The sequence below is a fragment of the Symsagittifera roscoffensis genome, chromosome 3 (genome assembly GCF_963678635.1).
Source record: "Symsagittifera roscoffensis chromosome 3, txSymRosc1.1, whole genome shotgun sequence".
NCBI classification, from domain to species: Eukaryota; Metazoa; Xenacoelomorpha; order Acoela; family Convolutidae; genus Symsagittifera; species Symsagittifera roscoffensis.
The window spans coordinates 54,218,750-54,231,880 of NC_087064.1; positions in this window are offsets into that span (position 1 = coordinate 54,218,750).

Consider the following 13,131-nt stretch of genomic DNA (forward strand, 5'->3'; position numbering starts at 1 on the left):
GGGGGGGGGTTGAGATTGCGTGAGGAATTGGTCAAAAATGTTTTTTGGGCGCTTTTTAATATTACTACATATTGGCAGCCCCTGGATGAAAGTGTTTGTTCGAATTTTGCAGAAATTTGCAAAAACTAGAGTCATTTTTTACAAACTTTAATCAATTTTCATGTATTTTATGTACAAAAAATAATCCATTATTTTGAAAACAAAAATCGATTATAATGGATTTAAATTTTTCCAAAATAATCGATTATAATCGATTAAAAGTCGATCACGTGGTCTAAATTTGGAATGATATTCGATTATATAGACAACATTTTAGTCAACAAAAATCCATTATAATCGATTTTTACCCATGAAACTTCGGTGCGGGAATTCAGAAATCTGCCAAAATTTGTTAAAAAAACCGATTTATTTTTTTCTTTCTGTTGAATAGCCCGGTTTTTTTTGTTTTGAAATTACATTAAATTTCACTGCCAATTTTCAAAAGTTAGGACTAGTTAAGCCATATGGGAAATTTATAAATTATCTGTCATTTGGGAATTTTTTTGAAAATCATGCCATTTGAGAATTTTTAAGTTTTTATACCATTTGAGAATTATGCTATGAGACGTAATCATGATAATCCAATTTAATTGATTGTAATCAATTCTTTTTCTTTTCTGATTAGACAAATCCACGGAAATCCACTAAAATGATAATAACTACACATTATCGCCGGATAAAACAGAATAATCGGAGAAAATTCCTGCGGGTAACTTAATGTCAATTTTTTGCTAAGGATGATCAGCTGAGGTTACCGATGTTCTGTTGTTCTTTTGACGGCGAAAATTTGTTTGCTTAGTAACTGAAAAGCAAATTTTTATACTTTGATTTCTTTTTCATTTTCGTGTTGGCCAAATTTTTTTTTCCAGGCACAAATTTCCGGATTAATTCTTATGTTTGCTTACAAATAGTGAGTTCCCTGATCGTCCTTGAATCAGCAAACAACAATGAGAATGTTTGATGATTAGTCCGGAAAAAATCAACCAAACCACGTACAAGGTGTTTTTATTACTGTTTTTTTTTGTTAAAAAAGCTAGAAGTCTAAAAGCTTCACCAGCTAAGTCACAAAAATTTTGAGAATAATGGACTTGTAAATAATAGTTTGAAATACAGAATAGAAAAAAAATGAACATACTTTAGCTCAAAGACTATGTGGAAAAAGTATCTAATTTTCTCTTGTTGCTCACAAAAAAAGAAGAAAAAAATACATAACAAAAATTTTGTAGTAGGACTGGTTTTTTACGAGCAATGCTTTTTGGGAAACTTAAAAAAAAATTTTTGACTTATCAATTGAACGTTTGTATGATTTTTTGTTGGAGTTTAAAAACATTTTTTTCTGTTAAACGCTCATAATCATTATATTCCACAACATGTAAGCGACATTAATTTAAATCTAAAATGAACAGGGCATAATTTGTGGTCTTAGCAATACTTAACCGGACTCAAAAAATCTCTCAAGGTCACTTAGATAGCGTGCAAGAGATAAAACAGGACAAAAAAATCGAGAAAACGTTTTAAAAAACTCTTACAGTTTTTTTACGATGTTATTACGTTAACTAATTAAAAAACTGAAGGTTACTCGAATTTTATCCAATTGCCCTTCTTTTAGCCAAAAGAAGGGTAGTCAAATCATTCAGCGCTTCACCTTGGTGCGAAGATTTTTGTTGTTCCAAATTTTGAAGAAAACTGCGGATCCCCGCACGCGCAAATTTAATTCAAAAAATTGTTTCTTCGGCCGCGCAATGATTTTTTTAAGTCGGGTAGTTTGGCAATTTTCAAACGACCATGCTTACATAAAAACTAATTTACGAGCAGCATTTTATTTAAACTACCGTGTTAGTTTCGAGCGCAATGAAATCTATCGCGTGCTTCAAAACTTCCACCACGAATTGCTCCTTTAAAAGAGTAGTGTTTTGAAAAAACAGGTCAAAAAAGCGTTTTGTGATTAAGTCAATCTGGTGTAAAAGATAAGTTATTTGCTTCGAGATCTTTCAAAGCAGTTTCAGATGTTTATGCATGATCGACTCAAAAAGATTGTTGTGTAGAGCTAAAATGATTCAGCTGAATTATTAAAAAAAGATTCAATCACTCAACAAAATTGGTATTCTAAAAGTCAATTTTAGTTTGAGCTAGATAGCTATACCATATAATGTTCGACCCGTTGGTTTAACTGAAAGCCATAAACTCCATGATTACATTTTGTCTTAAAGCCTCTTTTGTTTAGAGATTTTATCCTAATAACGAGCTTTTCTTCCGGTTATCAGTTTTTTATAACTACTGGAAGTGCCCTAATGACTTCGTCAAAAGGAAGTGCTTATAATAAAAGGACTTAATTTTAGAAAACTTTTCAAAAACTTTCAGCAATTATCGCGTTCTCTTTTCTAACCAATTTGTTATATTTTCCTTTGTTATTCACTTTTTCGACTTCATCTCTGACTAATAGCTTGAATTTTAAAATTTTTCTAACAAAACGGCTAAATACGGATCACTTATTGTATTTATTTAACCAAAATATACAAAAGTATAACAAAAAAATAACTCTGCTGCATCTTTTTTTTTTCAAATTTCTTTGTTCTTCGTTGGTTGAAGTCAGAACAATAAAAACTATTGGAAAAACTCCAAGCTAGAGGTGATTTATAAAAAAACTTACGGTATCTCATTAATTTAACCTTTAAAATGATTTTGATTGTTCACAAGGAATTACCTCGAAAAATTCCACAAACATTAAAGTTAGAGAGGGAAGAGTTATGCCACAATGACAGATCCATTGGGTTATTTGAAGGGTATATTTTCCATTTATACGCTTCGTTTTTGACCTTTTTTCGGGAAAATTAAATTGATAACGAGTTTCGTACCCGGCTATCAAGTTTCCTTAAGTACTGGTTTCCTTTTTTAACTAAATGTTTTAACATTAATGACTTCTTCGTTATTGGGAAGCAGCGATAATAAATTTTATTTTGCTAGAAAACCTTTTCCAAGATCCAAGATTCAACAAATACTGCATCCATTTTCTCAACTGGGCCTGAACCGATCTGGTATGTTTCCTTTTTGTTTGCCCCTTTTTATTTCTTCTCTGAAGTATAGCTTGATTTCTGAAACTTCTCAAAAAAGCGATTAAAACTTTTTCTGATAATGAACTTTCCATTTATTGTATATGTTCCATTGAAATCTATAGCTGAAATACCATCAAAGCTACAATTCATATAACAGAGTAGCTGTCTAAATTATTTTGTTTTACTCTATCAGCAACAAAAGGGGCCACTATTTTGGGCAAAAACTAAATAGGGCGAAACTAAATTGTTAGTTTTAGGCAAACATTTCAATTTTAAAGAAAAAGTATATTTTAGCAAAAAGCCCGCTTTTGATTAAAGACGTCATTCGGTTGCTGCATAACAAAAGAAAATTGAGCAAAGCTTAAAACTGCAAGTTAGAACCCGTCAGACGTGTTGCGAGGTTGCCAGGGGTAGGACTCAAAAGTTAGTCCGGGTTATCGCCGCGAAGCAGCGACCAGCGCGCAGCCCTTTCACCGGCGCCTTTGAACCGACAATCGGCTAATTTTTTTCAACTGCTTCTTGCCGATGCCTTCTGGTAGTTAAATTTTTCTATAGCACTCATTTTTATTTTCGTCAAATAAAGTTTTTGTCTAATAGTGAGGTTTCTGCTCTATTGCGTGTAATCCATCCGAATACCAAGGATTATAACATCAAAAAATCCAATTTTAAAGAATCTGTTTTATTGTCTTCATAGATCATGATTGTGATGAAACCTATTCTTCACTTATAGCTTCCATTCGCACGTGAGTATCAAATGAATCAGCAAGAATCTGCTTTAATCACTCAATTTGACGGTCTACAGAAAAAAATCATAGTCGATTGAAAAATCTGAAATGAAAAATGACAACTTCCAACTGTTATTATAGATATATTTGATTTTCAGGAACTATAAATATCAAAACAATTTTTTTTTTTGCAAAGCAAAAAAGTGATGTTTCACTTTGGAGGTCTTTTTAACCTTCAACCCCACCTGCAAATTTTTGTTCCGACCACTGAAAGTGAGGAGAACTCTGTATTCAAGTGTGTCGCAATGTTTTAGTTGTCGCATCTCTCCCGAGTAATAAATCACCTTGTACTGTCTTCGCGCTATTTTTCTTTGAAATCTTCTAAAATTTTGTAACCGAAATCTACACCAGACTATTTTAAAGTCAGAATCAGTCGGACATTTAACGGACCATGTTTGGAAGAAAATCTCCCCCGCATCTTTTCCCTCGTGCATTTGACTCGCTCACAACAGTATGACTCTCCCTTATTTTACAATATCCATATATACTACCAATTCTCTGAAGTCGCCGTCAAGAGAATATACAGTAAATTGCTGAGGAAGCGACGCTTTTTGGCTTGTTTTCTTTTGGGAAAGTTAGGTCTTGATAAGATTTTGGGAGCGCTCGAAAAATCATTTTAGAGATCTAGGTTAAAATTTGACTCCATCAAGACAATCCTGGATTCGGCACTAGTTTTTGGCGGTTCGATTTGATACAGCCGCATTATTTGTTCTATTTTAACGTTTCAATGAATCAAAACAAATTTTTAAGCGTTTGAATTAAAACATATGTCATACAGAATTTAGAATTCACAAAATTAGTTGGCGAGGACACGTTATAAATTATCAAAACTATTCGTTTTTTAATTAAAATTATTGCAATTATCGCAAAAAGTAAATATAATTTGAGGAAAGCTCAACTGAAAATGCTGGGTTGTACATCATTCGGGTACTCGTTTAGAAGTATAAGACCGCCGTTTTTGGTGAGTCAAATTCAAAGGCTCGTTTAGAAGCGTGGTCCCGCCAAGCCACTGGAAATGCACCTAAAGTACTTCAGTTGGATGAAAACCAAAAGCAGTTTTGTAAACCTTTCTTCATAAGGTTTGCCTTTAAAATAGAACAAGACTGCTCGTATCAGGGCGAAGCCTTGAAGCTTCCGACTGCCTTTCACAGTTTATTGAGCAGCAGTAACACATAAAAAAATGAAATGAAATAAAATAAAACGAATTTTTTTTCTTCTTAAATTTGAAATTTTTTATGAAAACCATCCCCCCACACGCCATATAAAGTACAAAAAGATAGATTTTGTTCCTTGAAATAAATCAAATATGGCAAATAAGCTTCGTTCAACCAATTTGGAACGATTTATAAGACGGATTAAATCTCCGCTTACGCGTTAATAGCGCGAATTATATTGCGCGTTAAATGTCCCATATTGGTCAAAATGGTCAAAATGGCAATCTTTAAACCTTCATAACTCTACGAAAAATGATCACAGGTAAAATATCTTTTCAAATTTAAGCTCAGGGCAACAATGCCTTTCGAATGATATAAAAAATTCCGTCAAAAATGTCTAGTTAAAAAGTCGAAATTTGTCTGAGGAAAAAAACCCACCCCGAGCACAAATATTCCGTTTTTTTTTCGTACCGAAAGTCGGAACAATAATTCTCTTAAAACAATGGATCTTGTTTATTGGACGCCAAACTGTTTTTATCCAACATTGTGGTATCAATTAGCAAGAGAGAAACCTATATGAATGAACTGTTGAAAGAAAGTCCGATTGTCTTATTTGTGTTTCGACTTTTCAAGAAATCGACGGTCGACGTGATTTGTTCTGCTAAGTCAGCTAATTAGTCCGGTCAGTTTCCTACTCGGTGTATTTTATATCAATAAGCTCTGAGATTAGTGTTCGCGGATTGCGGAAAAACCAAAGATAATAATCAAAATATTAGGAATCATTTCCTATCTTTATCAAAATTTACCATCACAAAATGTTTTATCGTTTTCAGGCTAGCCAAAAATAAACCAAGAATACTCACTGCTCTTCTAGATAAAATCAACCCTGAAACAATTCATCAGAAAAAATAATTTTAAGGTTAACAAATTAATTTAGTTTACCAAACTCAAAGACTTAGATTAGGAGCATTCGCTTCAGATTTTTTAAGCGAAAAACTCATTGGTCTACTCTTAGAACAAAACTGCTCGTATCAGGCCGAGAAGCTGCCTATTCCGTCTGCTAAATAAAGCCTTTCTTTTCTCCATATTCATTAAAATACATCCATAAATACTCCATCTTGATATCTGCAAACAGTTAATTAGTGTAAATTGCATATCATTACAGTTTTTGTTCCGACTTTCGATACGAAAGTAACGGAATATTTGTGCTCGGGGTGGGTTTTTTTTTCTTCAGACAAATTTCGACTTTTGAACTAGCCTTTTTTGACGGAATTTTTTTATATCATTCAAAAGGGATTGTTGTCCTGAGCTTAAATTTGAAAAGATATTTCACCTGTGATCAATTTTCGTAAAGTTATGGGGGTTTAAAGATTGGCATTTTGGCCAATTTGGGACAATTAACGCGCGATATATTTTGCGCTATTAACGCGTAAGCGGAGAATTAATCCGTCTTAGAAATCGTTCCAAATTGGTTGAAAGAAGTTTATTTGCCATAATTGATTTGTTACTAGAAGCTAAATTTATCACTTTGTACTTTATACGGCGTGTGGGGGGATGATTTTCACAAAAAATCTCAAAATTTTTTTACAATTTTTTTTTTCATTTTCTTATGTTTAATTTTTTCATCATATTTCTGCTTTATAGACCGTAAAAGGCAGTCGGAACATTCAGGGCTTCGCCCTGATACGAGCAGTCTTGTATTTGTTTAGTTTCAACTGAAAATTAAGTTGAAATACTCTCAAAATCAGTTTTTGACAAAAATAGAGAGACCTTTTTATGTAACTTAAATGGACAAAAACTTTTAAAAAATATCGCAACCTATTTCTTAGGTAATTTTTGCCTTTTTTCATTATCAAATCATAGTTCAACTTAAGCTACATATTTTCTCAAAAATATTTTCTAATGTGAATAGTTCAAACATTATGTGAGAATGGTCTCGTCTCATTGAGACCCAATCAAAAAATGGCCTCATGTATGCACACTCAAGGGCGGGGGGGTTCTTGGGCCCCTTTCTTCAGGGTTTCGATCCCCACACCAACCAAAGATTTCCCCTTTGGTATCATTTTGTGGTATCCATTTTTGGTTAACAACCCTGAATTTTTTCTAAATGTGCCTTCGGCTCCAACATATACTAATTTGAAGAGGATTGCGCGCCGAGAAAACGCAAATTTTGTTTTGGTAAAAATTTCTAAAAAATTTCAAAAAAGGGGCATTTTTGACCTGTTTTATTTTTTCACAATAGTATCAAAATAGGGTTTGTATGAAACAAGATTATGTTTTTTCAAGATAAGTCTTTTAATAGTTTTTTGGGGTCTTGAGAAATTTTGGTGATTAAAAAAAGTCAAAACTTTTTTTAGAAAAACCGCCCCCCCTCCAAAAATCTAAGATTTGCCCCTGTGCACACTTATTATATGCCCACTGATTTTCATTCATTCGAAAATGAGGGTTGGTTAATCCTCCGAATTCAAAATTAATCGAGGTTAAAATCACGACTAGTATTGTTCTTATATGCTATCATATTTGCGCCCCCCTCCCTAACAAGTAATTTCTGAGGTGCAAAGGATTTTCTTTAAGATCACGACTATCTATGTTTTTATATGATATCACATTTATGATATCGAGTACTCTTTGAGGGGCTTGAAATTATGCGAATTAAGATGCATCCATTTGCCAAGGCTCCTTTTCATTTCACGCTGAATAGTAGTTAGAATATAAAAATCAATTTGATTGACACGAAACCCCTTCCCATCAAGAGTTCGACGACCTCTTCACCCATAGGGTTTCCTTTTTTGGAACTAATTTTTGCCATTGTATATATTTTGACATATCGACCCTAAACATTTCTTATTGCTTCTCCGTAGCCAAAATATTTATTGGTTTTGCTGGCAAGTGCATGTAAAAAACACATCGCCATTCGAAACCTCAAGAAACCCGCAAGAAAAAGTAACTGATTGATAAAATATATGTAATTTTTTTGGTTTCACGTTCAGGTGATCTCAGAAAAAGTAATTTGTCGATAAAAAGGAGCGAACAACAAAATGTTTTTTTTTAAGGATACCCTCAGTAAAAATGTCCTTGATTTACTTTGACCACAAAAGTCTTTTTTTTTGGTAACTTCAAAATAAAATTTGACTGTTTAAACCCACTTGGATTATTGAAATTTGATGCGCACGAAGTAGGCGCTACGCAAAGCTGAGAGAAAATAACTTCCCTTAAATTGATTATGCAAATTGAGTCCAATTGATTGTCACCAAAACAAACTTAAGTCATTTGTTATAGAGTAGCTTTTTTGCCCTCCTTTTACTTTCACTTTATCCGTCCGAGGAAAAAATAGAACATTTTTGCGATAATATTCTTTATTTTTTTCTTTTCTTTGACGGCATAGCCTAACCACGTCTGCGCGCATCAGGTAACGCGTCCACACAATTGCTGCGAAAGTTTTTTAGAGTTTATGAGCTGTGAAAATGAAAAACTACAAGATTTAACAAGGGGAAAAAACGTAGCAAGCTTTTTCGGTCGCACTATATTATGGTGATATATTAATTAGTATTAGCGCATAATCTGTGTCTACTAAAAGTTTAAACAAACTTTGCTCGATTCAAATTTAGTCGCCTCAAATTTTAAATAGCTAACTCAGTTCAATTTCTAACGAACTTAGAGCTGGTTTATTGCGAGGCTTTTGTTTAAGCTAAAATCTCATGCACTGAAGAGCCAAAAATAATTTGCACTAAAAGGCCGAAGAACTCAAGCTATAATCGTATGCACTAAAGGGTCCAAAATAAATTTTTCTACAAGTCACGCTAAGAATGATGGAATTGAACCTGGTTAACTCAAATATCAATCTCTCAAAACCTTTTCTATAGATTACTAGTAACATGATCAGGCTTTTCCGCTTCCATATTTTAGGTTTCCGTAATTAATTGAACAGGATCATTGTGTAAATTTTGCGACAATTGTACTTAGATAAAAAAATACTATAATTAGGTGTTTCCAGGATACATATTCGATTATCATCTTGAAATTTTCCAAGAGATAACAATTTTGCGGAAATTTATCTAGCCTTATTTAGAGCTTATATTGGTTTATGAAATTACGCTCAATGAAAAAAATCTGTCAAGCTGAGATGCCTTGTCTGATTACAACATTTTACCATGGTTTTCGCGCTTACAAAAAATGCTTCTTATCGATTGTTATTGAGTAAAATTTTATGTAATTGATTATAATTTGTTTTGAATAGTTATTAAAATTTCTTCTCTGATCGATTTAATTTCTTCAAAATATGATACTCATTGTTTATTTTTGTTCCTATTATTTGGAAAATGTGGAAGAAATTTGTATTCGGGTGTAATAAGGAACTTATAATCAGAATGTGTCGACTGATATATAATATTAAAGACATTTCATTTGTGATTCGAATAACCAAAAAAGTTTCCCAGTGTTGAGAAAAATCGGTTTGACATTTTTGAGTTGTAGTCCGAATTCGGGCAAGTAAAGCGAGTAAAGTTCGTTGTTTATCAATTTTGGCCTTTTAGGCTACACAAATCTTTATTTTACTAAACAAAAAACCAGTTTTGCAAGCTTTACTAAGAACGTTCTTGATCATAAAAATTTTCTTGCCAATTTAAAAAATTTTGGTGCAACAAAGTAGGATGAAATTTAGAATTTTTTTAACGATTTTTTTCTTTCATGTTTTCGTTTTTTTTTAGTTTTTGAAGACAATATTAGTGCTTTATGTCCAATTCAATCATTTTCTACGCGTTTGTATAGTTCTTTATCACACCACGCAGAGAAAACGACGCTAATTTGAAAGATTAAAAAAAATCTTTTCTGTAGTGTTTCACGAATGTGGTCGGAACATTTTGTGCTACTTGCAGAGCAACCGGCTATACTTGTTTTAAATCAGAATAAATTGATATACTTTTTTTTGTAAATTTCAAATCATGCAAAAAGGCTCGGTTTGGGCTCTGTTTTTTTTCTGCTGATTGGGCTCGGTTGTTTTTTCTGCTGAAAAAATTATGCTTGATTGTGTTCTACTGAAAAATGTCGATATTTTAACTAAGATTTTTTGAACGATTTGGTTATATCAGCCAAAAGTGAACTATTTGCACTCTGCTCCATGAACTTTTAAAGGCAGTCGAAACATTCTAGACTTCGTCTTCCCGGGTTGACCTCCATACACCGAAAATGCTTATCATACAATTCCATACATCAAGTGTGTGGGAAAATGCTTGTCATACAATTTTCATACAATTTCTAAAAATGGTTGAAAACTGGTATAAACTTATTTCTGTGGCTGTTTGATTCTAATAAAACAGTCTGGTGATAAAAAACTGAGGTTTTCATTTTTTGAAAAAAATGCTTATCATACAATTCCCATATATGGAAATTGTATGACTGGCATTTTTTTGATGGCGAAGTAATTTTGAAAGTTTGGCCCAAAAATTTTTTGTTTTTTTTTTCAACCGCAAATCGATTTTCGTACGCAAACAAACATTTTTCGAAAAAAAAAATTTTGCATGCAAAATTTAATATTTTGTGTGCATAACGTAGTCCTGGATACGATAAAATTGGCTTTTATTTTCTTTTCACTTATTTTTTTTTTTCAAAAACGCTGAAAATTCCTCTTTCTTTTGCATGGGGTGTTAATTTACGCCTTGATCAATGTATGATAATTTGAAAATTCAAAATTTAATATAATCATCATTAAAAAAAATTTGCCAAAAAATAAAAGTTTGTTACTTTTGTTATATCAATTGTGAAAGTCAGCCAAATTCAGGTAGTTTTCAATGCATTGTAAATGCAAGACCGTCCAACCTTTGGTGCTTTTGAGTAACCAAGGTCTTTGTCACTTGTGTTCGGTTGCAACGACAACCGAAAATTTTTCAGAAAATACATTTAGAAAGAAAAAATCAAAGTTTTTGGTTCTATGGGAAAACACCTATCATACAATTTTCATATATGGAAAATGCCTATCATAGAGTTTTCATACAATTTTCTGTACGTATGGAATTGTATGAAATTGTATGACAAGAAGTTTCTCATATATGAAATTGTATGATAAGAAGTTTTGGTCAACCCGGGTTGTTACGAACAGTCTTGTTCAAATTGGGTTTCGGGTATGGATAATTTTGGGGTTTGTTAAAAAAAAAGTTGCCCATTAAAAAATTACGTTATCTCGCTTTGATTATACCAAAGGGACATTTTAAGCCTGCATCCTTACTTTTTAAAAAAATTGGCTCGTGAAATATTCTTTCATTATGAGCCAATAATGAGAGTTCTCTTACAGGGGTTATAATAAGAATTTTATCGTCGGTGATGCCATATTTTTGAAAAGGCTTTGCACTTGAACAACAAAAGTATCTTATGATCAACATGTTGCATCCCTATAAGCATACCCACTCTCCATATGTATCCCTTTTGTGTCCCCACTTTCTTAGATTGTTAAATCCAGCTCCCCCCTTCCCGCTCCAGACGTTATCTTGTAAGCTAGGATATAACGCTGTAGATAGATTATCCATTTCCGCTTATATCAAAATGCAGAATTTGATCGTACTTTTTGGCATTGCTGATCATATTTTTTTCATTATTTTAAATAAGCTCAACTTCCCCTCCCACATCTTAAGCTGAAGTCTGCAAAAAAGTTATACTTGACAATTTTTCCTTGATTACTTCGAAAGCGTTTCACAAAAACTTTTCAAATTTGGACCCCAACAATTTCAGTAAGTATGCTTTTCATTTTGAAAAGAAAAGACTTTTGAGATTCTGAATTTAGTTTTAAAAAGAACAACAATAAAAATTTTACGGCAAATTTTAAAAGGAATGCTAAATTTTTAACTCGGATTGCAAAAAAGTTTTGATTGCGTTCTTGCACTAACAATATTATATATATATATAAATATATATATATATATATATATAAATATATATAATATTAATTATTAGTGATAGGGGTCAGAAATCTGGTGCACACATTTCAAAATGAGTAATAAAAACCAGATTTTAACTTAAATATTTGCAGTCAAATAGAACCAGTTTTACTACATCAAAGCACACGAAAAGTTCGATATATATATATATGCGAGCAATCAGATTTTTTTCTATAGCTCAATTTTATTAAAGTCGAGTGAAAGCGCCAAATGAAGATTTATTTAGTGAAAGTATCAAAACATCCTGTCAAACTTCAATGATCATAGCATTGAAATCATTCAGAGGTTTTTATATCGGTAACTTTTCAAAAGATGATTAAAAACGTTATAACATAGAGCACGATGGTTTTAGTGGTTCATTCCGCAAATTCAAATTTGTTTTGGTTTCAAGTCTTTGGAGCTTGGAATATCAGAACAGACATTATTTTAATCCATCATCTGAGCGAAAAAGCTCAATCGTGAAGTATAGTTTTTTATTTTTTAAAGTTGAGCTCAGGTCTACAACAATTTCCAGATAGCTTTAATGTCTTTGTGAGAACGTAAAAGTCAAGATTAGCCTGGTACAGCAAACAAATACTTTCTACGTCCTATCTATGTCGATTTGTGGTTTTAGCAAACAAACCATTTTCCGGTTTGGCTTTGAAGATCGACGAACTATATAGTGCTGGTAATTCTTTAGATTTCGTAGATTTTTGAAATACGATAAAATCTGCGGTCTCTATTGATATTGTCGTATCGATATAGAAAATTTTTCATTTTGAGACCGATGAACGTTAGTATCTTTAGATTAGAATACACAGTCCATATCCGCTATTAGCAAATTGCTGAATATGGTGGCATTGTCAGCAGTGCTGACAGTTGTTTTTCTTATCCTAATTTGGTATTTTTCCCTGATTCGTAAGCGCATGAATTTTACAAAACGAATAATTTACGATTAGTTTCCTAATTAATTCAAATACTTTCTAAAAAAGGCTTCAGTAAGTTTTTTTTTCTCTTTTGAAAAAACGAGAGTTAAGTTTCTAAATTTGAAGAATCTTCTTCGAAAAAAAATGGAAAGGATTAATTACCAAAAAATTGGAATTGTTCCTGGTGCTTGTAAGAAAACTTTGACCAAGATATTGCATTTTTTGCTCAGGCTTCACACTCAGATTTTATAATTTGTCAGCTCTCAATA